The sequence below is a fragment of the Schistocerca gregaria genome, chromosome 4 (genome assembly GCF_023897955.1).
Source record: "Schistocerca gregaria isolate iqSchGreg1 chromosome 4, iqSchGreg1.2, whole genome shotgun sequence".
NCBI lineage: Eukaryota > Metazoa > Arthropoda > Insecta > Orthoptera > Acrididae > Schistocerca > Schistocerca gregaria.
The window spans coordinates 326,339,678-326,365,605 of record NC_064923.1 but is presented as its reverse complement, the minus strand read 5'-3'; the positions used below and the strand labels follow the sequence as shown (position 1 = coordinate 326,365,605).

The following is a 25,928-nucleotide window of genomic DNA, read 5'->3' as shown; positions in this document are numbered from 1 at the left end:
CGCAGATATGTTCGATCTGGTTCAAATCTGGCGAGTTGGGGAGCGAGTACATTAATTGGAACTCCCCTCACACCATTACATCACACTCCTGATCTTGCGACACGTTGCTTTATCTTGTGCTTCTGCTGTCGGGAAACGGGATCGCTATGAATGGGTGTACGTGGTCTGCAACTAGTGTACGACACTCCTTGGCCGTCGTGGTGCCTTGCACGAGCTCCTCTGGACCCACGGATGCCCACGTGAATCTTCCCCAGAGCATCCTCCGTCCCGCAGGAAAGGTGTCAAGGAGCTGGTCCACTGAAAGACGAAGGGTTCGCGCCCTCTCACCGGCATGATGAAGAAGGTAGGGATTCACAAGCTCTGTCCCTACGCCAACGTCCAGTGCCGATAGTCACGTGCCCATTTCAGTCGTAGTTCCCGATGACGTGTTGTTAACATTGGTACATATATGGGCCGGCGACTGTGGAGGCCCATCGTCAGAAGTGTTCGGTGCACTGTGTGTTCAGATACAGTTGCATTAAAGTTTAATTTTAGTTCCGCCACAATTCGTCGCCTGTCCTGTTTTACCAGTCTGTTCAGCCTACTTCATCCGGCATCTGTAATGAGGGGTGCCCGCCTACTCCACGACGTCAGGACGTGGTTTCACCACGTGTGAAGACACTCACCACAGCGCTCTTCGAAAACCCGACAACTCGTGCAGTTTCCGATATGCTCGGGCCGAGCCCCCGGGCCGTCACAATACGACCTCGGTCAATCTCAGATAGACCGCGCAGCACACTCACTGATGCGACGTGCACTGAACCTCTGTCTCACTAGCGGACATTCCTCGCCACGTGACGCTGATACTGCTTGTACGGGTCTATTTCAATTGTAGATCGGTGGTTATATGTTCTGGCTGATGAGAGTATTTTCGAAGGCTACGTCCGTGAGCAGCAAAAGTTGACCGCAACCGATAGACAGTTCACTTAACCTGGGAAGATTATTCACTACGATAAGCATGTTAAAAGTTACATCAAATATATTACATGTAAAACAATTTTGCTATTACTGTAGTGCAGGAAGAGAAAAAATGAATACATTTTTCATTCGTTCATGAGTACAGCGATAAGGAACTTGGATTTAAACTATGAGCGCTAGTAGCAGTAGTAGGGATGGGCGAGGGAGAGAAACATGATGAAGCATAGTAGATCAAAATAGAGGAAAAGAAAGTGACGTTATTCAATGAGAAATGAAACGAGGAAGAAGCATAAATGAGAGAAGGTGAGCCCGTATGATTTAATATTTGACACAGGGGGGAAAAAAATTGGTAATGATTGTATGGCATCGATGGCCAGAGGCCCCACCCGAGGACGTTCGGCCATCAAGTGCAAGTCTTCCACACATCAAAAAAACATTTGCATCACCTCCGTTCCGAGAGTTCCGTAACCTATACAGAAAATTGGAATAGAGATCAACATAAACATCATTTCCACCCTTTTTATTGCTCATGAAAACCACACATTGCATGTTCTACCACCATCGAGACCTTCAGAGGTAGTGGTCCAGATTGATGTACACACCGGTACCTGTAATACCCAGCAGCACGTCCTCCTGCACTGATGCATGCCTGTATTCGTCGTGGCATACAATCCACAAGTTCATCAACGCACTGTTTGTCCAGATTGTTCCACTCCTCAACAGCGATTCGGCGTAGACCCCTCAGAATGGTTGGTGGGTCACTTCGTCCATAAACAGCCCTTTTCAATCTATCCCAGGCCTGTTCGATAGGGCTCATGTCTGGAGAACATGCTGGCCAATCTAGTTGAGCGACGTCGTTATCCTGAAGGAAGTCATGCACAAGATGTGCACGATAGGGGCGCGAATTGTTGTCCATGAAGACGAATGGCTCCCCAATATGCTGCCGATATGGTTGCACTATCGGTCGGAGGACGGCTTTCACATATTGTACAGCCGTTACGGTGCCTTCCACCACTACCAGCGGCGTACGTCGGCCCCAAATAATGCCACCCCAAACAGCAGGGAACCTCCACCTTGCTACACTCTGTGGACAGTGTGTCTAAGGCGTTCAGCCAGACGGGGATGCCTCCAAGCCGACGATTGTCTGGTTGAAGGCATATGACACACTCATTGGTGAAGAGAACGTCAAGCCAATCCTGAGCGGTCCATGTTGTTGGCCCTATCTGTACATTGCTGGATGGTGCCGTGGTTGTGGTGGCGTTGCTGTCAGGGTTCCTCCGAGCCATAATCCGTAGGCAGCGGTTATCCAATGCAGTAGTAGCCCTTGGGCGGCCTGAGCGAAACTTGTCATCGACAGTTCCTGTCTCTCTGTATCTCCTCCATGTCCGAACAATAACGCTTTGGTTCACTCCGAGACGCTTGGACACTTCTCTTGTTGAGAGCCCTTTCTGGCCCGAAGTAGCAATGTGGACGCGATCGAACCGCGGTATTGACCGTCTAGGTGTGGTTGAACTACGGACAACACGAGCCGTGTACCTCCTTCCTGGCGAAATGACTGGAACTGAGCCACGCGGGGTAGCCGCTCGGTCAGGGGCGCCTTGTCACGGTCCGTGCGGCTCCTTCCGTAGGAGGTTCGAATTCTCCCTCGGACATGTGTGTGTGTGTGTGTGTGTGTGTGTGTGTTATCCATATCCATAACGTAGGTTAGATTAAGTAGTGTGTAGGCTTAGGGACTGTTGACTTCGGCAGTTTGGTCCTGTAAGACTTTACCACAAATTTCAATTTCAGAACTGGAACTGATCGGCTGTCGGACCCCCTCCATCTAATAGGCGCTGCTCATGCATGGTTGTTTACATCTTTGGGCGGGTTTAGTGACATCTCTGAATAGTCAAAGGGACTGTATCTGTGATACAATATCCACAGTCAACGTCTATCTGGGAACCGGGGTGATGCAAAACCTTTTTTGATGTGAGTATTGCAGTCGTCGCCACATTGGGCGAGTTGCGTGCCGGTGTTGAGGATGAAATGGTGATGAGCACAACACAACACCCTGTCCACGAGCGAAGTAACTCTCCAACCCGGCCGGGAATCGCACCCGGGCGCGCTTGCACCGGAGACAAGCACGTTACCACCCATCTAAGCAGGCGTGCTGACATAGGGAAAACTGGCCATATACGTTAATTTTTGGGCAAATGTTATGATGGCGACAGAAGGAAGTGTTTCAGCTTCTTAAAAGCATCAGGGCATTTAACTGTGCCCAGAATGGACGGTAGCTTGTTCCAGCGGCGAGCGGCACCAGCAGAGGAGGAGTTTGCGTGCGTTCTTGTCTTACTGATGGTCACAGCTGTGGTGTTAAGCAAGTGGGACCTTGTGTTGCCATTATGTTGTGATGACAGGTAGTTAATCTCTGATGCAAGGTAGTAAGGTATATGTCTACTAAGGAGTCAATGAGGAAACAGATTCATTTTATCCATTTTGGATGGCGAACTACACTTGTGATTTAAATTGGATTTATTTGGGCATAATACGCAACCAGTCACTTTTTTGTATTTCTGACACGATTTATTTTTCTGTAAACGAACTAGTATTCAAGCCACCGCAGGCTCATCATCAGATGAAGGTGTTCAGGAACAATGTCTGGATCACGTGCCGCGAGACGATGTGGTCGCTGTGCTGGCGGAAATAACGAGAATTTAGCTACCCATAATGAGATGTTTATGAAACAAAAATGTTTTTAAAGTTCGGGTTACTTACAATCTACATGTACGTATAGATATAAATGACTACTGTGCAATTCACACTTAAGTGCCTGGCAGAGGGTTCGTCGAATCGCCTTCAGATTATTTCCCTACAGTTCTACTCTCTAACAACGCGTGGGAAAAACAAAAACTTAAGTATTTCTGAAAGAGCGCTTATTTCTTACATTTTATTATGATGGTCATTTCTCTTTATGTAATTGGCGACGATAAAATACTTTCACGTTCAGAGGAGAAAGTTGGTGATAAAATTTCGTGAAAAGATCTCGTCACAACGAAAAACACCTTTGTTTTAGTCACTGCCATCCCAGATTTCTTATCATATCCGTGACAATCTCGCCTCTATTTCGCGACAATACAAAACGTGCTGCCCTTCTTTGAACTTTTTCGATGCCCTCCGTCAATCCGATCTGGTAACGAAACCATACCGCACAGCAGTACTCTAGCAGACGACGAAGAAGCGTAGTGTAGGCAGTCTCTCTGTTAGACCTGTTGCATCTTGTAATGTTCTACCAATTAAACGCAGTCTTTGATTTGCCTTCCCCACAACATTACTTGTGTGACTGGTCCAACTTAAGTTATTTGAAACTGTAATTCCTAGAAATTTAGTCGAACTGACAACCTTTAGATTTGTGTGATTTATCGTGTAATCGAAACTTAACGGATTTCTTTTTGTACTCATGTGGATGACCTGACATTTTTCTTTATTGAAAAACAATTGCCACTTTTCACACGATTCAGACATAGCGACTAGATCATTTTGCAATTAGGTTTGTGAATTTACTGGACGATAAATGACAGCATCATCTGTAAACAATTTAAGAGGGCTGCTCAGACTATTTCCTAAATTGTTTATGTAGATTAGGAACAGCAGAGGAGCTATAACAATTTGTTTATGTAGATTAGGAACAGTAGAGGGGCTATAATACTTCCTTGGGAACACCGGGCTATCACACCTGTTTCACTCGATGATGTTCCATCGATTACTACCTACTATGTCCGCCTGTTTAGCAGAGTGCCGGCACGGTAGCTCAGCGTGTTCCGTCAGTCCGTTAGCTGCTCTCTGTAATAAAAAGAATTGAGTGAACGGATCAACGATGAACCTGAACACGTGTCATGGGACGACCGCCCCGAACAAATGCAACGAAATGTTACGTACAAACTGAGATCAGAAAAACGCAGAATTGTAACGTGCTTGCCTCCCATGCAGCGGACACGGGTTCGATTCCCGGCCAGGTTGGAGATTTTCTCCGCTCGTGGACTGGGTGTTGTGTTGTCCTCGTCATTTCATCCTTATCAGCGGCGCGCAAGTCGCCCATTAGGCTTAGGGAGAGATGACCTCTGCAGTTTGGTCGCAATAAGACCTTACCACACATTTCCAAGGCTATCACCGAGCGTCGGGTAGACCGGTCGCCTGGCGCAAGTCTATATAGTTGGCGCCACTTCTTCGACTTGCGCGTCGACGAGGATCATACGGTAATGAAAACCCGCATTGAGAAAATCTCCGACCCAGCGGGGAATCGATCCCAGGCCCCTTCCATGGCATTCTGCCGCCCTAACCACTTTTTTTTCATTTTGTTCGTTATGGCTCGTTGCGTTTCGTAAGGGCGGACGTCCCATGACACCCGCTCAAGTTCGTCAACACGCTGAGCTACTGTGCTGGCGCCACTCAGTTATCGAGGCTGCGTGAACAATGATGCCTAAGGTCTGTAAATCTAAAAATATGGAATCAAATAAAGTCTCCTGTCGATAGCACTCACAACGTCGTGCGAATACAGAGCTAGTCGAGTTTCACAAGATCGATATTTTCTGAATCCTATTTCTTTGTTTGTCAATAAATCGTTTCCTTCGAGATAATTCATAATGTTCGAACACAGTAGATGTTCCAGAATCCTACTGCACATCGACATTAGTGATATATGTCTGTAATTCAGCGGATACTTCTATTTCCACCGAGCGAGGTGGCGCAGTGGTTAGACACTGGGCTTGATTTCGGGAGGACGACGGTTCAATCACGCGTCGGGCCATCCTGATTTAGGTTTTCCGTGATTTCCCTAAATCACTCCAGCCAATACCGGGATGGTTCCTCTGAAAGGGCACGGCCGACTTCCTTCCCCATCCTTCCCTAATCCGATTAGACCGATGACCACGCTGTCTGGTCTCCTTCCCCAAACAACCAACCAACCAACTCCTATTTCCTTTCTTGGGTATTGGTGTGGCCTGTGCCGTCTTTTGGTACGGATGTTTCGTGAAGCGAGCGGTTATATATGACTGCTAAGTATGGGGCTGTTGTATCATCATACTCTGAAAGGAACCTTATTGCTATGCTATCTGGACGGGAAGACTCGCCTTTATTAAGTGCTTTACGCTGCTTCGCCACACAAGGATTTCTACTTCTAAGCCACTAGTGTTGGCAGTGTTCTCGATTTGGATTTTGGAACATTTACTTCGGCTTCCTTGGTGAACGAATTTAGGAAAACTAAGTTTAATAACTCGACTTTGGTGGCGCTGTCATCGATTATTTTACGGTTGGTATCATGCAGTGAAGGTATTGATTGTGTCTTGTCGCTGGTGTACTTTACATACGACCACAATCTGTCGAATTTCGAGACACAGTTTCATTGTGGAAGCTATTAAAAGCATCTCTGTCCACAGCTCATGGTCGTGCGGTAGCGTTCTCGCTTCCCGCGCCCGGGTTCCCGGGTTCGATTGCCGGCGGGGTCAGGGATTTTCTCTGCCTCGTGATGACTGGGTGTTGTGTGATGTCTTTAGGTTCGTTAGGTTTAAGTAGTTCTAAGTTCTAGGGGACTGATGACCATAGATGTTGTCCCATAGTGCTCAGAACCATTTGAAAAGCATCTCTCGTTGAATTCCACGCTAAGTTTCGAGCGTCAGTAAAAGATCGCAAAACTTAGAGATTTTATGTTCTTTTAAATTTGCCATGTCTCGTGTTATCCATGGCAAAACCTTGATAATAATGTACATTTTGCAGGTTCCGGATACATCCTGACACCGGAACACTAAAAAAGATAGTAATATATATTCATCTCATAAATTATTGTGATCTCTCAGATATTTTCAGTGCGATTAATCTGCGTGTTCTGACGACTAAGGAACTCATTTTGTTGACTCATAAACGTTTTGCTCTTTATGATTTATACTGCAGTAGGCCCCGCTAAAAAGAGCATTGTCACATATGGTAGTAACTCAGTAACTGTTTGTGGTAAACATTTCTCTCTCTTTTTTACCTTTTGTGTGACTTTTTATCCTTATTAAATGTATAATGCGAATGCACGCAGTTTTCAAAGTTCGCTTATATCCACCATCTATGCTTATAAATATTTATCCTGTAATGCAACGCATCCGAAGTCAAAGTTGCGATGTGACGAAGTGTGATATCTGTCGTATTGATACTCTTTGTACTTACATTCATTGTTTACTTAGTGTGAATGAGTGTGAATTCAAGTGCAGCTAAATAATGAGTACGTTTGTGAACAATTTGCAAAACTTATATTATTATAACTGATTTGCATTGATACGACAAGGCAATGCAAGGTAAGTAACCCAAAACATAAAAGCATTTTCATAAACTTCTCATTACTCGTAGCTAAATTTTCGTTATTTCCGCAAGCACAACTACCACAACGTCTAGCGGCACAAGATCCGCATTACGTTCCTGTAACACCTCTATCTGATTATGAACCTACCGTGGCTTGAAAACTAATTCATGGTACGGAAAATAAATCGTGTCATAAAATCAAAAAAGTGACTGGTTGCATATTATATTCAGATAAATCTACAAGTACACATAATATGTTGTAGTTGCGTAACACCTCAACCGCAACCAACCGACATGGACGTGTGAAGCACTGCATGTTAAATGGACAGATGTTGCAGCTGTAACGCGCACAAGCATTCACGGTTAGTTATAACCGGTTTACGTCTATATTACTCGTGCCGTGTTTGATTACATATATATGAGATATGATAAAAAAAGTACCGGAAATTTTGCAATTTCGCTTGTAGGGTTAGTACAATTTATGCGGTTTTTTCGTGGTTGTGCTGGTAAACATGTCTGAAAAGTATTTGAACATTGTTCGCCCTATCGGAATTTGAGATTGTCAGCTGTAGCGAAGTTAACATGTGTTTTGCTAGTATATGAGATCAGTTATTTTGTATTAAAAACGTATCTGAGAATTTGCTTTACATTTTGCTATAAGAACGGAATAAGTAGTAACAATGTTACAGGAACTATAGATATTGCCTCTGATGAGGCTACTATGTGCAAAACAAAGTTTTACGAGGGTCGTAAATGTTTCGGAAGAGGTCGTGTGAAAGCTGGTGACGAGCGTCTTGGTCGTGAAAGAAATGATAATGAACGATCGCCGAATCACAGAGATCTCTCTGATAACGTTGGCATGCCAGTTCACTGATGACATGAATTTTTCGGGTGTTTTACGTATGAAACGTGTGAGACCAAAATTTGTTCGAAACTACTTCAGTTTCAACCAAAAGCCGACAAATACAATTTGCTCAGGAGTTACTAGATGAAGAAACAAAGATACGTAATTACTAATACGTTTCAGAACACGGGGTGAAGATTGAGTTTACGGATATGATCTCAAAACTAAGGCTTCGTCTCACTGGAACCATACTGGGCCGCCAGAAACAGAAAAAAGCAAATGAGAAGATTATGCTCATTTGTTCTTCGATTTTAACAGCATAGTGCACCGTTAATTCTTGACATAATCCCGAAAAACGCTGGATTACTGGCGAAACATGTCATGGCTTTTGCACCACGTTGATGCACCTGTTCACACGTAGCTGCTTGTTCGTGAATTTTTGGGCAATTACGATAGTGTAACGACGTTCCCGCCCACATATCTCACATTGGCTCATATGCCTTTTTTCTGTTACGAAGAATAAAGAAAAACTTAAAGAGCCTTCGTTTTACAACCATAGATGACATTAAAAACACATCTATGAGAGAGTTAAAAGCTATTCCGAAGACAGAGTTCCAGAAGTATTTCAGGGAGTGGAAAAACCGCTGGCGTAAGTGTATAATATCAAAAGCGGATTATTTTCAAAGGTTTGATATTGACGTAGCCGAATAAATAAAATATTTCCAAAATAAACAAAAATTCTCGTTATGCTTTGATCACACCTCATCGTGCCACGCGGTTTCTTCCTTTGAAAAGTGGTGCAAGCTACGAGACTAGGTACGGAAATAAGTATAAACAGTTTAGCGATGAACTGAGAGTACGCCGGCCGGTGTGGCCGAGCGGTTCTAGGCGCTACAGTCTGGAACCGCGCGACCGCTACGGTCGCAGGTTCGAATCCTGCCTCGGGCATGGATTTTTGCGATGTCGTTAGATTAGTTAGGTTTAAGTAGTTCTAAGTTCTAGGGGACTGATGACATCAGAGTCCCATAATGCTCAGAGCCATTTGAACCATTTTTTTGAACTGAGAGTACAGTTCTGTATTTGCGTGTGTTTCTTCGCGTCAGGTTTGAGTCTCCTCTAGTTTGCTCCGGGTAAATCTATACTTTTTTTAAATTTTTTTAATGAGCACGAGATTGTAACGTCATTTGCTGTGACGTGAAGGATGCTTAGTTACTATAGTGATCTCATAATAATGTGATGATTAGTGACAATTGCTGTAGAAAGAATATAAACAGAACAGTCTCAATGAACAAGCAAAACATTCGAAATAATTTACTTATTAACAACTGCCTCGGTTTAAAAATAAGAAAAAGTACTGACATATTTATGTGGCGTGTCCTAGTCTCCCCTCGTAAGAAACCGAAAATAAGAAGTGAAAGCAACACACATCTAGATATAAAGTAAATGGAAAAAACGTCCTAGCTGCAGCAAACCTAATCGACTGAAGAAGTGCTTAAAGAAATTAACGAGAAAAGTGAGTTGTTCAACATTTGTCGTTGTTGTCTTCAGTCCAGAGACTGGTTTGATGCAGCTCTCCATGGTACTCTATCGTGTGCAAGTTTTTCATCTCCAGAATTCGGCTTAATATTGTTAAATGAAACCTCATTTTTAATCTGAATACATACACCAAATGTCGTTTAACGAATTCGCCATAATATTGTTAAATGGCATTTGGTGTAGATATTCAGATTAAAAATCAGCTGTTAAACCCAAAACATCTAATCGGTGATCAGAGAAATGCATTGTGACGAACGAGTCATATATATAACAGTAAGCGGAGGACAATAGCTGCATAGTTGTGCATCACCATTAGTGAATGTCGAGTTGATTTCCCTTTCCTACTCGTGTGTTTTTTGACATTTCCCATTTCTGCTCGCGCTGAACATTTTTCCTCTACATGTAACAAGGCGTAAATAAGCCGCAGATGGGAGACGGAACAGGCCGTCTCTGTGGTCCTTTCGGCGAGGTGCCTGCAGACGTTTCGTCCCCGAGTGGGGCCTAACGGGGATTCATGCGGCCCTCGGGAAATATCCCACCCGCGGACACCGTAGTGCGGCGGCTGGCGGCTCTCCCTGCTGCTCCAGACTGCACCGGAATACAAGTCGCGTCAACCACTAGGCCCACAGCGGCTACCTATTCACTTCCACTTCCCGTCACCATTCGAGCTCTTACTGAGAAAATCGAACAACACAAACGTAAAATCTGTTTGTGACAATAATGTTAATGTACGCAATAATAACTGGATATCATAAGGAAAAGAGAAAAACCATTGTACATTCTGTTGTACCTATGTACTAGAGTGCACTTTGTGTACTGTTATCTTTGAGTAGATTCCTAACAGGGCCGCTTGGACGCTTTTTTTTCCACTTTTAATTTCTTGCCCTAGACGGCGAAGTGAACTGCTTGTGGTCCAGTGGTCCATTGTAATGGTTTCAGCCAGGTGTGGCACTGGATTCCCGATTGGTATGCTAATAGCAATTATTGTTAATATAAATAACGAGGAAATAAAACAGAATGTCGCAAATATAACCAAATGAAACAATACTAAACAAAAGGAGGGTAATTGAAGTCCAATGTGGAAAACTTTCATCTTAAACGGCTATAGCTGTGAATAGCTGCCTCATCAGTGCTCGAGATTTGCCAGTTAGCTACAACTATACCTACTTCTGGAACTCTTGTATTACAATTTTCTAGCCTTCTTCCCTACATTCACAGATATAAGTGTTACTGAATGGCAGTTTATTTAATGTTTGAAATGTGGGGCGTAACCTGTCAATATATCCACCACACGTCGGATAGGTTCAATGTCGTACATACTGAGCTTCTTCCTAATGATCGGGGTACGCTCTGTAGCTGCCGTGTCACAATCAGACGGCCATTCGTCTAATCTCTAGGCTCGTAGGCGTCTTTTATTTGAAATATCAGCTCCTGTGGTACCGTACACTCGATCATATTGTTCGTCCCCCAACTAATACGAAGCTAAAATACAAAGCGCTGTATCATGATGATTGAATATGTGTTGGTTAATTGAATAGAATTCAACTAGTTCGTAATTGGTAATATTTGGGAGGCAATTTACAGTTCCGTCATTTACCTTACAACTAAATAAAACTGTCCGAAAACCTTGATTGGAAGCGAAAAATTGGAACTTTTGTCCACTTGTTGCTGTGACAACACTGTCCCTATAAAAATATCTCGCCTTTTATAATGCATGTCCATGGTGTTTGTGCGCGTAAGTTGAGGAGTCCTTGATTTGTTCGAGATGTATACCTGTCTTCAAACTCGTGGCACCTGAATGTTAATAATGAAGGATGAAGCTTAAAGCAATGTTGCTTGCTAGAATCTGCCTACAGCCACCTGTCGAACATTAGTTTTACGGAATGCCTGCACTCACATCTGAGGAGAGAGATCTGGATTTTGAATATCCTGGATTCCTGTAAAATGCTGGTATATTTCCATCGATAAGACAAGGGCCCATTCCTGTCCCAACCATGAAGTCACACCTCATCTTCAACCATCTCGCACCCAACGAGAGGTCAAACTTTAATCCTCCTACCGTTATTTGTTATTTGTAGCTATTCTGCTTAATTTCGTGGTAGGCCGACGCGACCGTCTGATTCTTGTTCGATACAAACTGCCTGATTAAAACCATCCGGATACATGTTAGTGGACATTAATACAGGGTGCGTCCAATCTTCGCGTTTATGACGACTTGAACAACGCCGGGGAGATTTTGAGTGAAGCGTCTGAATGTCTATAGAGGAATGCCCATTCTTTCTTAGGAGACGAATCACGAGAAGGAATGATGTTAAACGTTGAGATCTGGTGCGAAGTTAACATCCTAACTCATCCCAAAGGTGTTCCATTGGGTTCAGATCGGGACTCTGGGCAGACCAGTCCATTTCATTTGTCCACAAACATTTCCTCACAGATACTACCTTATGAGAGGGTGCATTTTAGTGCATATACAATCAGCCAATTCTTCAGACTGCTCTTTTACTGTACGCAGAACATAATGCTTTAAAATGTGTCACATCCGTATCCATTTGGCGTTTTCTTAAGCCCAGTAAGGGGCTCACACCCTAACCACGAAATACACTTCCATACCGTAACACCACCTCCTCTGTACTACACTGAAGGTCGTACACATGATGGCAGGTATCGTTCTCCAGGCATTGGCCAGAGCCATGCTCATTCATCGGAATGTCCCAGAGCTTTGCGCGACTGATCACTGGTTTCCAGCCATCTACTGTCCAGCGGCATCGCTTTTTACACCTCTTCAGGTGCCCCTTAGCACTGACTACAGAAATGCTTGCTTATGAGGAGCTACTCGAGATCTGCACCCCATTCTATTTAACTCCCAGCGCACGTTCATTGTGATAACTGAACTGCTGGCAGCACCTTGGAACTTGCGAGAGACTGTTTTCAGCGATTTCATTCCATTTTTTTTAAATAAACAACCTCTTCAGTGCTCGACAGTCCCTGTCCGTCCGTACAGGAAGTGTGCTGGTCTTGGTTTAGCTACGGTTGTTCCTTCGCGTTTCCACTTCACAATCACAGAATCAACAGTCCACCTGGGCAGCTATAGAAGGGTTGAAATGTCCCTGATGGATTCTTTTACTCAGGTGAAATCCAGTGAGTCGTTCACGTTCGAAGGCACCGAGCTCTGCTGATCGACCCATTCTCTTGTTAATGTTTCTATACACACAGCACATTATTCTTCCCCTCTTTTATATTGGAGGGTCCGCCTCACAAGAGACTGGTCAGTACCGCCCAGGCCGGGAATACGCAGGCGACTGTGTAGCGCTGGCGGGTACGACAGAAGAGCAGCAAGAGACAACAAACCGTGGAAAAATGAATGTGACCGATTTGAGCTCATAATAAATGTTGATAAAACCAAAGAACCGTGGAACACTGAGCCGTGGACGGTCCTTGCAGAATACTGTCGACGTCGTTGAAGCAAAGCTTTCCGTTTTGCTTCAGAGTTTTCATTACCTCAGACAAAATACTAGACTAGGCAGATTACTTTGCACACGTAGCTAGTGTATCATTTAAGCACAGTACCTATGAAGTCTCGTGACTGTGGTGCTGTAGCGGTCAGAGTACTAGCCTCTGGCTCTGGGAGACTTAGGTTCGGGGGTTTTTCCTCGTTCCAGTCCACCTAAGAGGGCCCCGGGAGCACTCAGTCTGCTGTCAAAACGGGTACCGTCAATCTTTCCCGGGGTTAAAAGGCGGTCGGGTCGAGGTGCCCGCCTCACCTCCTCCTAGGCCGCGGTGAAGTCTGCACTCTAACCGTTCACGGGCTTGCACCACAGACTTTATTTACCCATGAACTCTCGGTAGCCGGAAAGTGGTAAAGGGCCAGACTACGGCTTCAGAGGTCACGGATTCGTTCGATTATCTGTCGTAGAATATTTATCTGTCACTTGTCACTTCCTTCACCACTGGCAATTTCCTTGGCGTGCAGAATGCAGAGTTGCACTGTGACTCGAAATCCACGTTAAACTGTAGATCCCCCACATAAATGGCTGTGTTAGTCAGCTCATAGGACGGAGGAAGGCAATGGCGCACCATCTGCAACACTGCGACACCTAATAAAGTGCTACGCTGTTCAAATTAATCTTTGGGTTGACGACATCTTATTTTTACCTGTGAACAATACATGGAGAAGAAGATTAATAATACACTGACGCAAAAATCGTCGTTGTTGTTGTGGTCTTCAGTCCTGAGATGGGTTTGATGCAGCTCTCCGTGCTACTCTATCCTGTGCAAACTTCTTCATCTCCCACTACCTACTGCAGCCTACGTCCTTCTGAATCTGCTCAGTGTATTCATCTCTTGGTATCTCTCTACGATTTTTACCCTACACGCTGCCCTCCAATACTAAATTGGTGATCCCTCGATGTCTCTGAACATGTCCTACCAACCGATCCCTTCTTCTAGTCAAGTTGTGCCATAAGCTCCTCTTCTCCCCAATTCTATTCAATACCTCCTCATTAGTTATGTGATCTACCCATCTAATCTTCACCATTCTTCTGTAGCACTACATTTCGAAAGCTTCTGTTCTCTTCTTGTCTAAACGATTTATCGTCCACGTTTTACTTCCATACATGGCTACACTCCATACAAATATTTTCAGAAACGACTTCCTGACACTTAAATTTATATTCGATGTTAACTAATTTCTCTTCTTCAGAAACGCTTTCCTTGCCATTGCCAGTCTACATTTTATATCCTCTCTACTTCGATCATCATCAGTTATTTTGCTCCCCATATAGCAAAACTCATCCACTACTTTAAGTGTCTCATTTCCTAATCTAATTCCCTCAGCATCACCCGACTTAATTCGACCACATTCCATTATCCTCGTTTTGCTTTTGTTGATGTTCATCTTATACCCGCCTTTCAAGATACTGTCCATTCCTTTCAACTGCTCTTCCAATTCATTTGCTGTCTCTGACAGAATTACGTCATCGGCGAACCTCAAAGTTTTTATTTCTCCTCCATGGATTTTAATACCTACTCCGAACTTTTCTTTTGTTTCCTTTATTGCTTGCTCAATATACAGATTGAATAACATCGGGGATTCCACGCTCCGATCCGTAGAACGCCAGTTTTCTTTCTACTGGTAGCAACGTCCTCTTGAGTAGACCCCACCCGGAGATCAGAATGGGGGACTATTTTACCTCCGGAATATTTTACTCAAGAGGACGCCATCATCATTTAATCATACAGTAAAGCTGTATGCCCTCGGCAAAAATTACGGCTGCACTTTCCCCTTGCTTCAGCCGTTCGCAGTACCAGAACAGCAAGGCCATTTTGGTTAGTGTTACAAGGCCAGATCAGTGAATCATCCAGACTGTTGCCCCTGCAACTACTGAAAAGGCTGCTGCCCCTCTTCAGGAACCACATGTTTTCTGGCCTCTCAACAGATATCCCTCCGTTGTGGTTGCACCTACGGTACGGCTATCTGTATCGTTGAGGCACGCAAGCCTCCCCACCAACAGCAAGGTCCATGGTTCATAGGGGGGGGGGGGGGGGGGAGGGGGATGGAAATCGTAGCACCAAAAAATAATTGATTTAGAGTAATGAAATTTCGGTCATACATTGGTCTGGGTAACATAAGCAAATGATTAACATTGTAAGACCACAGGTTAATATAAGAACGAGACAAGCCATTACAAATTTGAAATGTTGGTGCATTAATAACTGGAGTAAGCACCAGAATGTTGAATGCAAGAATGCAAACGTGCTTGCATTGTGTTGTATAGATACTGCATGTCAGTTTGTGGGGCGAAGTTCCATACCTGTTGCACTTGGTCGGTTAGTACAGGGACACTTAATAATGTTTGTGGATAACGCTGGAGTTTTCGTCCGATGATGTCCCCTATATGCTCGACTGGAGACATATCTGGTGATAGAGCGGGGAAAGGCAATATGTCGACACCCTGTAGAGCAGTTGAGTTACAACAGCGCTGTGTGGGCGAGCGGCATGCTGTTGGAAAACACCGCCTGGAACACTGTTCATGAATGGCAGGCCGAATCAGCAGACTGAGGTACAGTTTTGCAGTCTGCCTGCTTGGGACAATCACGAGAGTGCTCAGGCTGTCATACGAAATGGCACACTCCAGATGTATGTCCATTGTGTCTAGCAGCAGACAGTTGGTTGAGGCCTTCAACTGGCCCCCTTCTAATCAACACACGGCCATCACTGGCACCTTGACAGGCCCAGTTTTAATCAGAAAACACAACAGTCCTTCACTCTGCCCTCTAATGAACTCTCTCTTGACGCCACTGAAGCCGCAAACGGCGGTGGTTTGGGGTCAGTGGCATGCACGCTGCAGGGCGTCTGGCTCGGAGCAGTCCTTGATGTAATCGTTTTATATCTGTTTGTTGTCTCACAATGGTGTCAACTGCTCCACAGGTCGCTGCTGCAGATGCAGTACGATAGTGCCACGTGGCGTCTCCTTGCGACCGTATATATTCGTGGTCACCGCTGCCAGCAATCATGGACAGTGGCTACATTTCTACCAACTCTTTCTGCAGTAGCGCAAAAGAAACATCCAGCTTTTCGTAGCCCTATTGCACAACCTCGTTCAAACTCAGTGAGGTATTGATAATAGCATCTTTGTCGCTTTAAAGGCATTCATGACTAATTTCAGGTCATCATGTCAGTTGTCAAAGATAACTAACGCTCAGGAACATTGCAACATGTTTTTAAACCAAATCTGACTTCCATCCTCATAGTGGTGCTACTACCACCACTCCTATGCGACTGGTACGAAAACTGTATATACAACATCTTTCATTCGGAGAAACACGCCTACCAACTTCCGTTTATGTAGCACAACTCCTTTCTATGTTTGCGGTTTTTTTCCGTCAGTGTATTTGGTTCTCATTCGGTCCTCAGAACAGTTGCGTTTCGCTAAGAGATGGGTTTTGCAAGCCCTCAGCAGACGAGAAATAAATACCACCAGAATCCCGGAGTCAGGTCACATATATTTTTATGATTTCGAGGAGACAGATTATCAAATTTGATTTATGTCTGAAGCCGTCTTCTGAAATATTTTCTACGAGTTTATAGAGAAAAGAGGACCGAGAAATAGGCCGAAATAACCATCATTCTCCTCAAATCACAACGGCAGAGTCTCTTCTTGTGGTGTGGATAATTCCCCATACTGGAAACGTCGACAATTCGTTACGTAGAATACGCCTATTCGTCACGACGTCGAGAAATGTATCTGACTACAGCTGAGGAAAGAATGTCATGCAAGGATTGATGGACTGGGAAGAGATCTGTGAAGTTGTAGGCTGTAAACTGGGTCACTGTTAGGTCATTGTTTATTAATACACATGAAACTGTTACGTCGAAAAAGTTTGTAACGAGTTGTTGGTAATTCTGGAAATCGCTCTAATTTGTTATCTGGCGTTATTTTAACACATTTTGAATTAATTTGGTAAACTTTAACTCAAATCGCACTAGCCGTAGGTTGTTGTTGTTGATGTTGTTGTTGTCGTGCGGTTCAAAATGGTTCAAATGGCTCTGAGCACAATGGGACTTCTGAGGTCATCAGTCCCCTAGAACTTAGAACTACTTAAACCTAACTAACCTAGGAACACCACACACGTCCATGCCCGAGGCAGGATTCGAACCTGCGACCGTAGCGGTCGCGCGGTTCCAGACTGTATGTTGTCGTGTGATTTGGGCCTCCCGTCGGGTAGACCGTTCGCCGGGTGCAAGTCTTTCGATTTGACGCCACTTCGGCGACTTGCGTATCGATGGGGACAAAATGATGATGATTAGGACAACATCCAGTCCCTGAGCGGAGAAAATCTCCGACCCAGCCTGGAATCGAACCCGGGCCCTTAGGACTGACATTCTGTCGGGCTTACAACTCAGCTACCGTGGGGGGGGGGGGGGGGGGGGGGCAACAATCGTAGGTGAATCTTCTTGATTCCTAGGATTCACTTATGCTCGACATCTCGTGATTTTGTTGTCGCTCTGTGTAGCAGAAAAAAAGGAAGCTGATCTGTGTTGTCGTGGCACTCGGGTGACGAAGCAGAATAGATGATGATGAAATGGCTAATGCTACACTTTACATAAAGTGAAACTGAGTAATGTAACGAGTCAGTTTCATTCACTGCGTACACACTGTTGTAATCCGTAATGGTAATGGAACATAGAGAGTGTAACGTGAATTGCGCTTCAATTTCATCATCGTTAAACGGGAGCAACTTAAGCACGTAATTGTGTAAGGCTTACACTCTTGATTTCGTGCCGTATTATTGCTCAAATCAGTTTCTTGTTGCTTAAATCAGTTTCTTGTAGGCCGATCTGTAGAAAATAGTAGAGATATCTGTTGGAAGAATTCTATCACGGAAAGCTGATCCTCGTATTCAAGGCCCCGTCCGACGCACGATTTTAGCTGGTCTCGTTTGTTACGCATTTGAATTGTTTGCCGTAATGATTCTGCGGGTTCCTGAGACTTAGTAAAAACACAGTGATAACTCCCGAAACAAAAATTTACGGATGAGATCATGGCGCAAGGCGATGCTATATTTGTTGAACATATTTTGGGTAGTACAGTCGCAGGTAGGAGTGGAATTGCTGTAGCGTATCTAGTGTTCGCAGTGAAAGCCCCGACCAACAGTACGAGCTGCTTTTCAGTGCAGACACCACTGGTCAATAGAACTGAATTCATTCGTCACTGTCGGCTGATCGTTAATTCAGTCGTTTGAGTTTTGTCACTGCCGGTACTACTGAATGCCGTCAGCAGCAGAGTGCTGGCGAGCCCTCACATTATGCGATAGGCGAAATTCTGTGCTGAGCACAGTATTTTCGGCTTTGATCAGTTCGCTGTATGTAGCAATCTTCTGAAGCCTATATCTGATGTATAGGGTGTTTAATTTGAAACAACTAATTATCTCGAAAACGACGCGTCGTACAAGAAAAGGGTCCCAGGTGAAAAGTTAACATTACTAAAGGGGACATCTGACTGTGCTGCGAATGACAACCTCGTAACCATCCCGCCTGCGTAAAAGGAGTCAACTTTTAAATTATAAATAATAGATTGCGGCAATCAGTCGTCCTTTTTAGATTTAATGAAACGTATGCTAGCTCTAGGTTAAGCCATGCACATTAAGAAGGAAACGCCACAGGCGGACATGCTAGCGAACGAAACGTTGCAGCCGGGAAAGAGAAACTTGATAGACACACGCAAACCATAAAACCAAGGACAAGGCCAGAGATGTTTTATTAGAATACACAGTAGCTAATGTTCAACAACGTAACAGTCGTGCGTAGTTTTGAATGTATTAAAATGAGTCTGAAATCCATAAAGAAATTCGCAAAACGGACTACAATCGGCGTGAAGAATCACAAAGTACTTAGCAAGCACGCGGATATACTTAAACACATTAGGTCACAATTTATTCCTCAAGTTGAGGGACTGTCGGTGATACGATTACAATCAGCTACCTTGAACTGTATTCTTTACATTCCATTCGAATTTTATTATTATATGTTAGCATAAACGGGGAGGTAGTATATTAGTTTTATTATTACATTTCGTACTCATATTGGAAAACTGATTGCCTGTTTAGTGACCTGTAACTATGAACACTATTAAAACTAGCAGTTTACCATTTGCTGTTAATACAAGCCAACCATTCTGAAGGAACTATCACGAAATATTTGATGACATTGCAATACCCCTTTTTGCGCCGTGTCAAAGATCTTTGTCAAAGAAATATAATGAATATTTGATTAAATTACTTTGTCAAAGAGATTTCGTTGATTAATACCGGCCTAAGACAATGGTCTCATATTGCAGAAGGGTCCGGTTCACATATCCTCAGACGGCCATACTGATATACAGTACGGTCTGCACAGTTCAACTAAAAAGATCGTGTCTGGTAAGTGAGTACAGCAGGTGCGAAGTTTTTTGGTGGAATCTGTGAAATTTCACTGATCATGTCTCTAAAAACTGTCACCTTACTATGCTCCAACCAAAATACAGGGGCGAAAAACATGGAGACACCAAGAATACTTACCAATCTAATAGGGCATAGGAAAATTGTTGGCATTCAAAACAGAATCCATTCGTCTCGGAATGTAAAAATACCCGTCGTACATGTTTTTCAAAGGAATGTTATACAAGGCTTCCTGCAAAATAATGACAAGTTCAGGTAACGATGATTTATCTGGTGGCCAGGGGAGATGCGACAATATTCATCCCTGTGCTTACAAAACCAGTCCTGTACCATGCGAGCTGTGTGAACAGGGCCCTGTGGCATTGGAACAGAGCATCACCATCGGGGAACCAACATTCTACCATGGGATGGACTTGATAATCCGTGGCAGTAATGAGACCTTGCAGTGTAACTATGGGATCCAAGTAATACCACGGTATGGCTGCCGAAATCATTACCGAACCTCCGCCATATTTCACTAGGGAGGTGAACACGGATGAAGTTGGAAACAGAGTCAAACAAGACTCGTCCAACTAAATGGCCTTTTTCCACTACTCCACAGTCCGGTTTTTCTGGCTTAGGGAGTACGTTTTCCTGTTACGAGTATTTGCATCATTGATCAGTGATTTTAGAATTCCATGTCGCCCTGCAGCTCCTTGCTTATGGAGCCCCCTTCGCGTTATTTTGGTGTTGAAAGGTTTGGCGAGTGCAACTTCCAGTTCTGCACTACCTTTTCAGCCGTCGTTCTCTTATTTCTCGAGACAATCATCTTCAGTTGCCGTCACGATCACTCAACACTCACTTTCGTCCGTGTTGCGACTTAGCGAACGATATTTTTGTTTTATCCTGTACGCGGTTTAATTCTTCGACACTGTGCCCCTTGAAACAACAAACACTTCGGCTATCTTGATTAAGGTAGCATTCGTCGTGCGAGCATCAACAATTTGCCCACATTCGAACTCCCTTATCTTCGGCACAATGCACCCACAGCTACACATAATGCTGTTCGGACCACGGCTGACACTTGAGAAGTATTAAGGACGTTGCACAGGTGCCGTTCGTGGCTAAATGAAACAGCGCCGTCTGGAGGCTCGGTTAGAATCTGCATTTATGTTCAAGCATGCATTTCTCGCGGTGTTTCAATATTTCTGTGCAGTCCCTTTACGTAGTATGAAACAAAAAGTACCTTCCTCGTTTCATTGTTGGTTCGAACGACATTCGATCGGTGTATGTCTGGTTAATAGCCGCGTTAATCTGAAATGCTGAGTAGGCTCTACAGGGATATTAGTGCTTGCTATACCACACAGGCCCATTTGGATCCTCCCACACATGTTTAGTTTTCCTGAACTTCAGAGACGGGAACTTGCTCTCCAACATAGTCTTGTATTTCGCCGCCCCCCTTGACTTAACCTCTACCTTATTATCCGTTGGTAGAACTACTTTATTTACTCTACTCTACTCTATATTTTTAGATTTTAGCATTTCCCTTTCCACTTCCCCCCTACTTCTAAATTACACTGTTTATTCCGCTTGTCATTTATTTTTATTTCTCGCTCTGTACTTCTATTATCTCTGGACTAACCAGTGTACTATCGTTGACCTATTAAAAACTCTGACGCCTCCCACTATATCTTGGTCTCCTTTCGTCCTCACTACATGTGGATTGCTTCTAAGTTGGGCTCTGAGTGACTTGCCCCTTCCAAACTTATCTTACTTTCCTCCTTGTGGAAGGAACTAACAGTTCCAAAAGCTAGCTGTAGTTTTTTTTCCTCTGCTTTAGAACGTATCAGTACGGGTAAATTCGCCTTAGGAAGATATGTACTGACCAGTCAGCCTGTTTCCTTGCAATTTCACAATTTTGTCAAGTGAAGTTTCATTTTGCTACAGTCAACCGTTAAGTATTCATTTGACGAGATATGCTGAAGAGCCAAAACATTTTGAGCGCCGCCCACCGCGAGAATGAATGCCGCCTGGTGGCGTTACGGGCACGTCACACGATAAGGAAAGGGTATAAGTGGAGCAGAGATGAATGGAGAATCATTCTGGCGACGATACGGGCCACGAATGGGGAAATCCACTAACATAAGCGTCAGTGTAGGCAGGTGCAGCAGACACGTAGACTAGTATCAATGAGAACATTTGTTGCCCACAGTTCGACTTCCTATGCAGAAATTATTCGTGCTCTTTGGCACCTACTGTATGACTGTGTACGATTAATAACAAGGTGTGTGGTCTGAGAATGGGCATGTCAGCCAGAAACCGGTAACCACTGCAGCCAAAGTTATATATTTGTGGAACTGAGATGGACAGACTATAGAAGTTATCAGGTTTCCTCGACTTCGACAATGGACGTGTTATTATGCTCTAGCGCCTAGAAAAGAGCGTCTCAGAAACGTCGAAGCTGATCCGCTGTTTGCGTGCTGCTGTCTTTACCGCATGTGTAACTTGCTGAACGGCTGTGAAACCACGTGTAGGTAGCAAAGTACTGGACTTCCACGGATCATTGCAGGTCATAGAAGTCAGAGACTTGGTCGCTCTGGAATCAAGGACATGGGACAATCTCTGGCAGATCTGAAGACAGAGTACATTCCTGGGGCGCAAATGTTTTGGAGCACACCGTTTGGCGCTCTCTGTTGAACGTGAGATTCCTCGGTAGATAACCCCTACATGATCCTACGTTGACCTAACGACATAATTAGTGGCGATTGTAATGAGCACGAGATCACCGAGATTGTCACATGAGCCAATGGAAATATACCACCTGGTCGGATGCACCACGTGTCTTGTTAAACCATGTTGGTGGCTTTGTCTGAATACGTCTCTGTTCGAAACAAACAACTCGCCACAGACGAATGCCTGTGGGGACAGTATTAGACTGGGGTGAGAAGTCATGGGCTAGCAATATGCACAAATACAGGTGGCGGTACTATCGCGTTTACAAGGCATAAAGGGAAATGCACTGGTGGGGCTGTTAATTCCACTCAGGTGATTCATGTGAAAGGGTTTTCGACTTATGCGGCACGACGGGAGTTAATGGACTTTGAATGCAAAATGGCAGTTGGAGCTAGATGCATGGGGCATTTCATTTCGTAAATCGTTAAAGAATGAAATACACTGGTACCGTCAATACCAAATTTCAGGCATTACCTCTCACCATGAACAACGCAGTGGTTTTCGACCTTCATTTATCGACCGAGAGCAACGGCGTTTGAGTAGAATTGTCAGTGCTAACAGGTAAACAATAATGCGTGGAATAACTACAGAAATCAGTGTGGGTCGTACAACGAAAGTATCCGTTAGGACCGTGTGGCAAAATTTGGAGTTAACGGGCTGTGGCAGACTTTGCTTACAGCACGACATTGCCTGCAACGCGTTACCTGGGCTCGTAGACATATCGGTTGGACAATAGACAACTGGAAAACCGTGGCGTCGTCAGGTGAGCCCCGATTTCAGTTGGCAAGCGCTGATAGTAGGATTCGAGTGTGGCGCAGACCCCACGAAGCCATGAACTCAAGTTGCCAACAACTACTGTGCAAGCTGGCGGTAGCCCCTTTATGCTGTGAACTGTGTTTACATGGTATGGACTGGGTCCTCCGGTCCAAGTGAAGCGACCATTTACTGGGAATGGTTATGTTCTGCTACTCGGACATCATTTCCAGCTATTCATGGACCAACGATGTCATGTCACTGGGCCACAGTTGTTCGTTATTGGTTTGAAGAATGTTCAGGACAATTCTTGCAAATGATATGGCCACCCAGATCGCCCGACATGAATCTCATTGAACATCTATGGAACATAATCGACAGGTCAGTTCGTTTACACCGGCAACACTTTGGCAGCTATGGACGGCTATAGGAGGAGTATGGCTCAGTATTTCTGCAGAGGGGTTCCAACGACTTCTTGAGTCCATGCCACATCGCGTTGCTGAAGTACGCTGTACAAAAGAAGGTGCGGTACGTTAGTGGGAAGTATTCCATGGTCTTTGTTCCCTCAGTGTATGCTACGGGGGTCAGTCACCTGAGCTTCCATTGAACCCGTGCCAGTAATTCAAGGCATTGTAACAGCTGTGGAATACGTGAACATTTTTCAAGGCTACTTGCAGTCTTTCCTTTGATGCCTCTTCGACGGTGATAGCATCTTCCATCAGGATAACTGTCTGTGTCACAAGGCCAGAATCATTCTATAATGTTTTTTGAAGCATGATAGGGAACTCGTGTTGATGCATGGGGCCAACAAATTCGCCTGATCCAAACCGATGGAATACATCTGGCACACTTAAGGAAGTCAGCTAAACGCCCTCAAACCACCGGCCCTTCATCTTCGGGAACAGCGATCTGGCCGTAGTCTGTCGCGTCCCAGCACAGCCTCACTATACCAGAATGAAGTAAGTGCGCCGGCCGCGGGTTCTAGGCGCCCAGTCCGGAACCGCACGACTGCTACGGTCGCAGGTTCGAATCCTGCCTCGGGCATGGATGTGTGTGATGTCCTTAGGTTAGTTAGGTTTAAGTAGTTCTAAGTTCTAGGGGACTGATGACCACAGATGTTTAGTCCCATAGTGCTCAGAGCCATTTGAACCATTTAATTTGAATTAAGTGCGAACTGCGTAGCGCAATCGGGACGTTAATGACAATGGGTTAGTTATAAATTGCTGTCAACCTTTATATCGGAGAAGAGAGGGAGAGAATCTCCTTGGTTTGAAGCAAATAAGCTTCCTGAAAATAGGTTACTGAATTGCAATAGGCAGAAAAGATTGGTTAGTTTCTATAAAGTTTACTCGCACATATACTTATATGAGGTGTTGGACCATAAGCCCCTTAGTAAGATTCAGTCTATTTATTCGGACTTGCTACTTCAAAACTAATTGCCCGTACATATAAGAAATAAGTACAAAGCAATCACTTGTTCTTGGTTAGCGCTGAAATCTCTCTAAGTAATTGAGGCAAAGACTGACAGCCTCTGTTCAACACTATTCCAATTAAACTCTGAAAATCCTACTTGACCTGCAGTTGCTGAATGTCCACCAGAGTCTATCACCGTCTCCTAGTAGTTGAAGGCTTTATCAGCTGTACCGGCTGCTATGGGTCTACTAGACCCCGCTGGCGTCTCGCTGCGGAATCTCCAAACTGCCGGCGCTGGCTCTGAATCTGCATCTGAATCTCTGCTTCTTGCTACTCCGCTGTCTGGCCTTTTATTTCGTTTCTCATGTACTGGGGTGCACACGAGTTAATTTGTTTCACACGACCCTTTTATTTCTAAGTGATCGGATTGCACAATAATGCCTATGGCTGCACACGACACTATCGTTTCTAATTGGTCGGTTTGCACAAGAATGCCTTTGGTTCCACACGACACTTTCGTTTCTAGTTGCACACAACTTAATTTGGTTCCACACGAGTCTTTTCCGCACGTGACTGACACTCTCTCATGCTGTATTATCGCCCTGGTGTTTGTGTCTTCCATCGCGCAAGTTTGATTCATGCTGCTTCCTCTGGCAGGAAGTCAAACACTAAGATATTTGATCAACAAGCCATACTTGGCAGCCTCCGCCGTTTATCTTGTCCCTACGTCCTGGTGGACTATTTCTTAATGTCGGCTGGCTGTTTGCCTATGGAGCCTGGACTCTTATTATGGTCACAAAAGCTGGAATAAAAATTAAAATTTTCTACAGTCCCAATAAGACATCTTCTGCCGTATACCAGGTGATCAAAAAGTCAGTATAAATCTGAAAACTGAATAAATCACGGAATAATGTACATGGAGAGGTACAAATTGCGAGACATGCTTGGAATGAGATGGGGTTTTATTAGAACAAAAAAAATACAAACGTTCAAAAAAAAGTCCAACAGATGGCGCTTCATCTGATCAGAATAGCAATAATTAGTGTAACAATGTAAGACAAAACAAAGATGATGTTCTTCACAGGAAATGCTCAATACGTCCACCATCATTCCTCAACAATAGCTGTAGTCGAGGAATTATGTTGCGAACAGCGCTGTAAAGCACGTTCGGAGTTATGGTGAGACATTGGCGTCGGATGTTGTCTTTCAGCATCTCTAGAGATGACGGTCGATCACGATACACTTGCGACTTCAGGTAGCCCCAAAGCCAATAATCGCACGGACTGAAGTCTGGGGACCTGGGAGGCCAAGCATGACGAAAGTGGTGGCTGAGCACATGATCAACACCAAACGACAAGCGCAAGAGATCTTTCACGCATCTAGCCATATAGGGTGGAGCGCCATCCTGCATAAACATCGTACATTCCAGCAGGTGTTTATCAGCCAGGCTCGGGATGATACG

The 25,928-nt window shown here is 44.5% G+C and overlaps 1 protein-coding gene and 1 long non-coding RNA gene across 8 annotated transcripts in view; one reads left to right on the top strand and one right to left on the bottom strand.

Annotated features, from left to right (window-relative positions):
* Positions 1–24,940, bottom strand: part of LOC126365737 (uncharacterized) — a 106,543-nt gene extending 81,603 nt beyond the window's left edge. The window contains exon 1 of the long non-coding RNA XR_007566254.1: positions 24,629–24,940. This is a non-coding gene — a long non-coding RNA (uncharacterized LOC126365737). The remainder of the gene's footprint in view (positions 1–24,628) is intronic.
* The window catches only part of LOC126365733 (multiple PDZ domain protein), a 2,074,088-nt gene that overhangs the window by 512,940 nt on the left and 1,535,220 nt on the right, over positions 1–25,928 (top strand). The window lies entirely within an intron of this gene.